Source organism: Phalacrocorax carbo, chromosome 2 (assembly GCF_963921805.1).
Source record: "Phalacrocorax carbo chromosome 2, bPhaCar2.1, whole genome shotgun sequence".
Taxonomy (NCBI): Eukaryota; Metazoa; Chordata; class Aves; order Suliformes; family Phalacrocoracidae; genus Phalacrocorax; species Phalacrocorax carbo.
The window spans coordinates 163873982-163884894 of NC_087514.1; positions in this window are offsets into that span (position 1 = coordinate 163873982).

A 10913-nucleotide genomic window follows, 5' to 3' on the forward strand; every position below is an offset into this window, starting at 1 on the left:
AGCAGAACAGGCTATGCAAGAAAATGAGGAAGATCAAACAAGCCTGGGCACACTGACCCTGGCATACCCACTCCATGCCACTCCAAAGAGTACTTCCTTCGTCTCAATTCACCGCAGGGAGAGCACAAAAAAACCCCCAAACCTGTCCCAGCAATATAGAAGTCAAGTTGTTCCCTTCCTCTGCTTCTTCCCTTGCACCCTGCTTGGAAGAGAAAAGGAGCTAGAATATTACCAGGTGTCACTGCACAGAGGAGTCCTTAGCTGGCACGCAGCCAGCATAATGTTTCCTACAACCTGTTTTTTTCTGCCGGGATTCATCTTCCCTAACCTTCACCATCTAATAATTAGGCATCTAATCTGAGCCATTCATTTTGTTCTCTCTGGAGTCGATGCAAAGAGAGAGGCTGGATGAATCACCCTCTGGGGGTCCTTGTCTCTGTGTGTTGACAACAGTCAGCCTAAGAGACTGGCTTAGAATAGACAGCTAACTTTTTGGCAGCTAAAATTAAATTAGATGAATCCTAGCATCAGCTGCTCATCACAAAGATGTGCAGCTACTGTGGCTGGCAGACTGACTCAGAGTAAGTCGGTCACAGCTAGCTATGGTACTTTTAATGCTCAATAGGAGCCAATATATTTATGGCCCTGGGATACTGTGTACATCTTTAGCCCTGCAAATCTGGATTAACTTATTTTCTCTATACGTTGGGCCAGCTAAGCAGATCCACAAGCAAATCAGGAAACCATGTGTGGAGTATGGCCATATGAATATGTAAGATAAATGTGCAGTGAGGTGGATTGAAAACTGGCTGAATTGTTGAGATCAAAGGATTGTGATCAGCAGCATGACGTTCAGAGGGAGGCAAGCCAATAATGCTGTACCTCAGGTGTTGATATTGGGACCGATACCATGTAGGATTTTTATTAATGACATAGATGATGGGACAGAGTGCCCCCTCTGCAAGTTTGGAGATGGTAAAAATTCAAAAGTGGTTGATAAGATGGTTATTCTGCCATTCAGAGTGACCCTGTTGGTCTGGGAAAATGGGCAGAGAGGAATCTCATGAAGGTCAACAAAGGGAAGTGCTAATCCTGCACCTGGGAAGGAATAACCCAATGCACCAGTACAGGCTGGGGACAGACGGGCTGGAAAGCAGCTTTGCAGAGAAGAGACCCTAAAGGTCCTAGTGGACACCAAGTTGACCATGAAACAACAGCGGTGTGTCCTCAGGGCTGCGTTATGAATAGCAGCAGCAGCAGGTTGAGGGAGGTGATCCCTCCCCTCTACTCAGGCCCAGTGAGATGTATCTGGAGGCATGTGTCCAGCGCTGGGCTACCTAGTGCAGGAGAGGCATGGACGTACAAAAGTGAGTCCACTGCAGTTTCACAAAGATGATTAAAGCATCTGCCTCACAAGGAGAAGCTGAGAGAGCTGGGACAGTCCAGCATGAAGAAGGTTTGTGGGGGGGGTTATATTATCAGTGCCTATAAATACCTGACTAGGGAAGAGTAAAGACATATCCAGGGTACTCTCAGCAGCACCAAGCGAAAGGACAAGAGGTAGTGGGTGCAGTCTGAAGCAGGGGGAATACCATTTGAACTTTTTTCCATAACATATTTAGAGTGTTCAAGCACTAGAACAGGTTGCCCAGAGAGGTTGTGTAGTCTCCAGCCTTGGAGATATTAAAAATCCAACCAGACACAGTCCTGGGCAACCTGCTGTAGTTGTCCTTTCTCTGACAGATGGGCTGAACTGGATGTTCTCCGTAAGTCCCTGACAACTTCAACCATTCTATGTCATTCTCTGTATATCCAGTCTCCTTGCGACATGAAGAATCACCTAATTCTGATATATTTCATACTTTTAAAAAGGTCAGTGGTTTTGATGCCAGTTTTATAGGGCGTAGATGAAAAGTTAGTCTCATCCAGTGTTTCCTTTGAGATACTTTGGGATCATTTCTAACTGTTCAAAACTACTGCAGAACTGGAGCATGAAATCCTGATGCATATGTAAATAAAATTCATGAATCACATCTAGACCATAATGCCAAAGAGATCACACATATATGTTAGAAATAGCAGATATTAAAAATAAACAAGCAAGCAAGCAAACAAACCAACCCACCAGAACTCATGCTGGCAAGTCCTGGTGCATTTTTGCAATATTTTTCCTTTCAGATCTAGTCTGTGATCTAGATATTCCTTTCTGAATTCAGCTCTGCTTCCAGAATACATTTCAAAAAAATATTAAGCGTCCGCAGAATTAAAATGTTCATTTCAGATACTCAGATATTTGCAGACAGCACTTTTAAGTGTGGCTTCCTTAAATAATTGCAGTCAGTCAATGGTCAGTTAGGCCTACAGACGCTCCAGCCAATACTGGACATTGAAGAGTTGTTGCCATTAATTGTTTACATTCTCCCCAGGTCCTTTTGTACTCTACAGTGTGGGTTAGGTACCTGCTCTGATCATAGCTATGCTGAATCACTTCAGGAGACATATTCCATTCTCCGTTGGATGTAGAGTGTACCCCAAGACAGTAGGGGTATAGATGTCTAACGTTCACTTAATTCAGTCGTTCATTTGAGACTCTAAAACCTGGCCTGAGGGAGTTTTCCCCAATACATTTTAGGTCAAGACTCAGAAATATTTCATTTTCTTATCCAATGTTTAAACATTCCCTTAAATTCAGTATAGTCTGTAGAAACGAATATATAAAACACGTTAATGGGGAATCATGTTTTTCTAAGGATATGTGTAGCTCTCAAATTTGAATTCCTATTTTAGTGCTGTAAGAATAGTTTTAATTACATATTGCTGCATGTATAATTTTAAGATCATTATATAGCGAGTAGATTAAGCTTTTATTTACTTATCATGCCTGAAGATCTCATTTAGCAATTACTTAATATTCACCTAATGTACAACTCTATTATCAAACCTATGCTGAACAGCAAAGACTTTTGTTTTTTTCAAATGTTCACAACCTTGTAAGGGAAGAATAGAATTGTAGGACATGTATAAAGCACCCAGTCTTTAGCTACTATTATTTAGCTCAGGTTTTCTTAAGAAAATGCATGACACACATTTATTGATGCTGAAGCTGACTAAAGTGTTCTTGGTATCTCTCCCTACTCAATTACATAGCGTGTGTGATACCATAGGATGGAAACACATCCACCACCATTCAGAGACATGGAGGTTACCAACTCTGCCCTTTGATGCCTTCAAAACTTCCCCTCTGAAGGGATTTTCCACTGATATAAGGAGCACAGAGAGTAAACAACAATTTTCTTAGTAATCACCTGTATAGAACAAACCATCTCAACTAGAATTCACATTTGGTGACGCAGACTCCAAATATGGGATGTAATGTAGGGGACCAGTCAAAAATAAAGCTGACCACCATTTCTCCTCTGCTGATTCACAGATCAATACCTGGTGTCTTTGCACCTTCAAATCATCCAGCACATCAGGCTGTGCCTGAAAGATGCCTTTAAGTCTCCATGGGTCTGGAGGAAAATATAGTAAAGCAGCTGAGCAATATAAATGTCCAGTTATTTATCCCTGGAAGATTAGTGCCTACTATGAAAAATAAAAGACACCGAAGCCCCTGAGTGTCTTTGGGGCATCAAATGCTCAGGTGATGACCAGAATACTTTATCCTCTCTTTTGGGGCCCTTATGCCACATGATCTGTAGGCAATAAAAAGTGCACTGTGATTAACAGCGTGATCATATCTTGTATCTTGCCCTCTTGTTTTAGGCTTCCTGGCAGTTACCACCATGTTATATTTTAAAAAGTACATTTGCACTTGCTTTGAAACCTAAAATTGTCTGGTTTTTAAATCAGGATTACACACTTGCTCATGGCTAAACATTTGTGTCTATTGCGTATTGTTTAAGCCATAGGCTCTTTATTAGCTAAGAGCATGTATAATGTTTATATTGTTATATGTATGTGGGCAAGGTCTTTGATCTGAGTGTTTCAGAATTTCATTTATGTCTATTTCTGTGAAAAAGGTAGATGTATTGTTTTTTAAAGCTAGCTACACGTGTCAGAGAGTTCAAGTAAATATACTTGAAAAAAAAAAGGTAAATGTAATCATTAGCACAAACAGGATGCAGACTTTGCATCTCTGTGTTTTGACTCTAACCAATCCCAGATGTGAAAAACTACCCTCCCTTATTTTTAAGGTTTATTTGCTTTTGCTACAAGTTAAGCAATTGGATTAATCTTTTGACCAGATGATATATATGAGTAAGAACTACGAGCGTCAGGACCTATTTTCTTATTAGACTGGAGAATGTGGTTCAGATGTCTGTTTTACATACAGCTAACCTACTAAGCCATGAATTGCTGACAGGTGCTAAAGAGGAACAACTTAATTAACACATTAACTCAAGGTTTATCTTTTCAAAGAGGAATTTAGATTCTGGTGATCTGTGACCATACCTTTATACCTTGAATGAAGAGTCATGAATAAGCACAAACCAGAGCTGTCCTGTTTCTTTCCTGCAGCCACAAGACTTGTTGACTCAGTGGTTTGCGCAGGCTAAGCTTCCCAAATCATGTTTTCTAGAAACAAAGAGGGTAGCCCAAGCATTCAGAGCAGGAAGCACAAGCTAATTTATAATAGGATTAACTTTGCTCCACCACCGTCCCTGTGGCTTTGCTGGGTTTTCTGCAGTAAGATCTCCACTACAGCTGCTCTGATTGCAATTCTGTCCATGTCGCCTCTCTGCTGCAAGGCAGGGACTGGTTTTGTGTTTGTTTGGGTTGTTTTGTTTATGCCAGTCACCATACATAGCCACCTCCACAATGGATGAATGTCTCTTAGCAATGCTGTGGAAAAAGGGACATATTCCCACAGTTTTCTTTGGGAGGCACAAGTAGCGCCTTTCTTATTTGTCATGCATGTCACTGAAATAACAGAGGAGCTCTACATGAAAAAAAAATCCAGCCTTGGGAGTATCGAGCGTGTCGTGTTTGGATCTGCCTGCTTGACACTACCAACAGGTACAACAGGTAGAGTGGGATTCAGCCAAATATTAAAACAAAGAAATTTAACTAAATGTTCAGGTATTCACATATGAGGTGTGTGTTTCCTCTCTCTCTGTGCTCAGTAGATGTCTAGATCTGTTTCAGTGACCCACACATTTGTTTTTGTTTGCAATACCATACGTTATCTTGCCTGAACTTCAGTTTCAAGAGGACATGCATCTTCTGTAGCTGCAGTGTCACATCTACCACCTCTATGCAGATATCTCAGCTATCCTAGGTTGTCTCAAAACGTGTTGCCTGATTTTACAGGTAATTAAACTTACACCCTGATTGTAAGAGTCTAGAGAGTAGTTCAGCTGACCAAATGCACTGTCTGCTTTAGGATTGTTATTCCTCTTTAGCATCTCTTGTTCTGATGGTGGTGACTGGAGGAGATTCACATTCTGAAAAATACTTAGGTGTCTGCAACCTGTCAAGTCCATGATAGGGGCTTTTTAACCTTTGAACATCTGTCACTGAAAGCTTTTTCTTTCCTCTGCTTTTGTGCAATTCTGAAAAAAAAAAAACACACAAGAAAAATCAGAATCCCAGTGTACTTCACAGGGCATTTACTGCCAGCAGAAACTTATCACAAGTGAAAGTAAAAAATTATCTGTTTGGATTAAAAACAATAACATATTTGATAAAATTTTGAACCAGTGGCAAATAATGACACCATCTTATTTCAAACCTTTATCCATTTTCTCTAATAGATTGTAAAAAATTATTACAAGGGATGTAGATTGGTAATTTGTTACTAACCATAGAGGTTCATTTTCAGTTCACCTAACCTAAATCTCCACTGAAGGTATAACAAGGTACACTACAATATAATATAATATATGTGATATGTGATATATTATATGTAAAGATGCCATAAATAGTCATCAGTCCCTTGTGGTTATACTTAACTTAGCAATAGTGTTTCTCTGTAATGGCCTTAGAAGAGGGGAAAAAAATATTATATCAGTTGAACATTTATAGGTGTATAGGTCAGAGGTTTTGACCACCACATTCGCAATATCTCATCCTAACTCCATGAGTGTTATAAAATAACTAAACATTTCTGATGGCCAGTTGTTACCGACACCTGTGTATAACGGCTTATTTGAGGCAATATAAGAATAACTGTTCTGGTCAGATGAAAGTTGCACCAAACTCAGCATAGCGTCTGACAAAGTTTGAAAGAAACTGGGCAAATATAACCTTGTTCTCGCCTTGACCTGTTCTTTCAGCTTCTGACAATCAGCTGTTTAGGGAAGTTGGTATGTTGTCTCATACAAGGAAAGCAATTATTTATTTTTTTCAATTCTGCTGCTCGGAGGCTGATTCTCCCATGTCTATACTCTGAAAATGCATTTTCAGATAAAAGAATATAATTTCACTTTGGCTGTATCTTGAAACTCTCAGGAAACCAAAGAATCAAAGAAAATTCTAATGTCAACTGTTTACTGTCTTTTTTTTCCCTGCAAAATAAGTCAACAACCAAACTTGTCAGCAGTTAGTTATCATAGAATTATAGTTATTTTCATTATACATGTATGAGCATTATTACTGTGATTCAACAGACACTTTGTTTTTTCAGAATTTCTAATTAGTGTAGTGTGAATGAATCTTTAGTAACCTTTCCATGTTATTTTTTTCCATATATGGTGCTAGAAAATATAATGAAAATCGTTACACTGAAAGACTTAAAACAGGACACGGGCTCATCTGGAGATACATTCCCCCAACTCTGAGTCATAATACTGGGGTAGGTTTATCATAACCTTGTATAAAAGTTAAACATTCCAGTTAGTATGAGAAGCTCATCTTACAGTTAAATAATCAACAGAGGATAATTCAGGTCATGTTAACCTCAGTATCTAGTTTAGACACCACTAGAGTTTTGGGTATCTTACATATCTCCTTTTATTGATTAAAAAGGAGACAAAAATGATCAGCTCCAGATTCGATATCTGCTTTTTAGGAGTCCCCATTACAACAGCTATATCTCACCTTTGGTAACTTAGCATCACATAATTAAAAGGACACTTTGATCACCTAAGGTGGTTAATCAGGGAGTCACCTGAGTGTATGACTGGAGGTGTGCGCACACTCAGCTGGTGTGTGGACAGCACTAAGCAGAAAAGGGCCTTAAAAGAGAATTTTTTAAGGCAAGCAGAGAAAAAAATAAAATCAAATTGACTTGAAGTAGGCAAAAAGATGAGGGGTAGTATCACAGGAAGGCTGGTTCAGAGGAGAAAGCAGATTAAAATTCGCTTGAAGAACTGCCCATAGCGCTGAGGAATCTAAGGCAGGAAAACGCCTGTTCCTGGACTAAACTAATGTGTCTATTATTCTACATAAATGAAAGGTAAATAGGCATGGAATGAAGTATGAAGTCCTCTGAGTACACATCCTTAGCATACTTCCCACAGACCTTTTGGGGGTGAGAGAGAGGGGCTCTTTTTCTGTGGAGAAAGAGGACGGCAGAGTTTGCACCCAGGGAGGGTGCATCATTGCAGTCCTACAGCCTGGTCTGACTCAAGAACTTGGGAAAAAAAGAAGAATCCTGTTCATCAGGAACCAGGATAATAGTTGGTAGCTGATTCAGGGAAGCTTTATTAAGGCCCTGTCCACTCTTTGGGCAACTTTGGAACAACGTGATGCATTGTCTTCCTGTGAACCACAGTTAACTTTTGCTCGTGGCTCTGCACTTGTAAAATTACAGTTGTTATTTTGAGAAAAGAGAGCTTGTAAAACTCACTCCCTCTAGCCAAGTGAGAATAGTTTCTTCCTTAATATTTTCTAACCACAACTTATGGAACCTCCAACTTTCCTTAAAATTGATGATCACAGCAGCTGCCTGATCGACGACTCCTCCAACTTTCATTCGTAGGGTTGAAAAGTAGCAGATGCTACTAGGACATGCTGCCATGAAAGCCAGATTCCAAGACTTCTACTTAGAGCTGGTTGTTTTCAGAGTAAACATAGAGATAACAACATGTTAGCCATCAGTACCTTATCTACTGGTACTGGTATCCATAGCCAGTTGCACAAATCCATCTTCTGACCATCTCTTTGGGGATAACTGGTGTTCTTGGAGAATCATGGTCTCAGTGATAGACTGGACCTCCTCCAGCCTTCAGCAGAACTCACCCCTGAAGTGTTTGAAACACACATATTTGAAAAATCCCTAAGCTTCTGAACCTGATATGGGTGGGAGATGCCTGAAAATTGTTGGTCTGGTCACTACTCTAAGTAGGACTAAAATGGAGACATCTAACCTGCAGAGTGACTGTCTTTGTCAAACATTATTTTCTGTTTCTAGGGTAACATGTCTGATGCTGAGGCAAGACATGAAGCACACACCTCCTCCTGTTCCACAGAATTTTCCATTTAAAAAGGTTTTCTGTTTTGGGCTCTAAGGTCAATCTCAGAGTTGTCTAAAATAAGTTAAATGTAAAAGAAAAGGTTCTTTTTAATTGTGTCTTATTCATTGTTTTTATCCATAAAGCTTTGCAAACTATCTAGATTCAGCCTACCCACAGTGTCAGAGCTGCAGTTGATAAAAGCTGAAGATCAGACCCAAACTATCCTAGTGCTCGTTGGTTTGAAAATGTGATAATGAATAGTAAAGCAACCACAGTGCTCTGTTGTACAGCTGTCCTACTTCTCTGGGGTAACCTACACAAGCTATTATCTGAAATTACCATGTTCTGTGGGCCACATTTTCCAGCATTGCTTCAAGCTATTCTCCTTCTGCTCAGTCTTGCATGATACAGTTTTGTACTCATAAGAATAATAAAATTAATTTTAAATATCCTTTTAGTCCTAATGGCTGGTATCATGAAGTTTGGAGTGGCCAGTTCTCTTCTAGTACACAAACTAGTTGTAAAATAATTAACATGTCAACTTAAAAACTGCAACAGAGAGCATATCTTCTGATTAAGGAAAGGTGCTTTGAAACAAAGTTACCTAGCTACACCTAGAGCACTGAACTGAGACTTGAAAGATCTTCTGGGTTTATTGCTGGATTATTTTGAATAAGTCACTTTTCTTTCCTATCTGTAAAATGGCGGTGATAATATAGGTACCTTCATCTGTAGATGTCAAGGCCTTTTGCAAGTATGAAGTCTTCTATTTTAATTCAGTGCTATGAGATGAGTTAACATAATGGCTCCAGAGAATCTTTTGATCATTGAAGGTGAGAAGGGACACCAATTTCTTTTGATTCTGAAAGCAAGAAAGCGCAAGCAGATCTCCACAGAATCAGACCCTTCAAATTGTGGAACTATCTAAGATCGATACGCTGAAGCTCATTTGCTTCAGAGAGATTTTCATGAGTTTTATTATTTGGAAAGTACTCAGAATCCTGAGATGAAAGAACTTACAGAAAAGTATCATTTTTCTTTTTCTATTTCTCTTTTCTCTTAGTTAACTGAATGGACATTTGAACTAATTTCTAAGAACAAAGTGATACAGAGGATGCCATTAAAATCTTGATATTTGATGTTCCCAGTGATTACATTTAGCAGAGTATTCAAAGCAATCTTGCTTCTAAACACAGTAATGTGTGGGGTAAATGTTATGATTCAGTAAATATTGAGGACTTCATGGTACCTATGTTAATACAAGGAGCACGTGAGGAAACAGGCACTGAAGATCTCAAATTTTGCCCAATATGTAAATAAAGGCTTATTTTCCATTTCCACCTCCCCTTATGGCCCTATGATTGGTGTATAAGAAAATGCAGATTTTTAATCCCAAGGTTTTGTCAGAAACAGTTGTTTACCAGCAAAGCTCAGCTTGAGTTCTGGTTAGAATGATTAATGGATTGACAAAATTATAAGCATCTGGCAAGGTCTCGTAGTAGGATCTGTTTGATAAGACCAGTCTAATACTTATGTTCCAAGCACTGGAAGATTATCCCTTTGCTATCTTATCAAAAGGTCTTGATCTCATTGCTTTACAATTAATCACCAGAATGTGGCCACAGTAAAATCCTAAGCTGAAAAAATAATCAAAAAAACCTACAACTGAGGCTGTTATATGGGGAGAGGTTTTTTGACAAAATTCGAAGTTATTGGGGTCCTACAGCTCATCCTTGGGCTAGGGGTCTGCAGACTGGCAAGCTTCAAAGCTTCGATGCTGAACATATGCAAAGAATCTTCTGTGGCAGTTTCCTTACCTGGAAAATGGGTTTAATGATACTTTTCTTCTCTCTCCTTTTTTGACTCTGATAATGAAATGGATTATATGATGGTAAATACTAAATCATTGGGACAGGATCGAGCCTCTTGAAAGGCAAATAATAAGCCTTATGTATTTACTAAGTGACCATGTCAGAGTGTTATCTTTCCTCCTGAATGGTCTTCTAATTATTATTTTTTAAAATACAGTTAATGGAAAAGGGGAACAAATGTTTCAGCCATGGGACCTCGTTTCAAGGTTGCACATTGTACAAAAGTGCATTATGAAAAAGCTTTTATACCAGCTGTAATTAGAGATAATTGCCAGCAGTCTAGCTGTTCATTTTCAGGAACTAAGCACAGGAGGTTATCTCTGATTAAAATGCCCATCACATTTGAGCCTGCTTGCATATTTTTATAGCAAGGACCTCTACAATTTTACTTAAGGATGTGAAAGGATAATTTACAGCCAAGGCTGAGTGGAGTGTACCTGCAAATACGCAGTGTGGATAGCCCACTTCAGCTCTGATGCTTGGAGAGTAAGAGTGATCTTGTTGCATAAAATTAGATTGCGCCTGATCAAAAGAATTCAGCTATTGATTCTACTTTATGGGATCTTAGGAAAGTAACTTTACCCTCTGTGTAACTTGAATAAAGCTACTAAATTCTTAGATTATCAATTCGGTTTGAATAGAG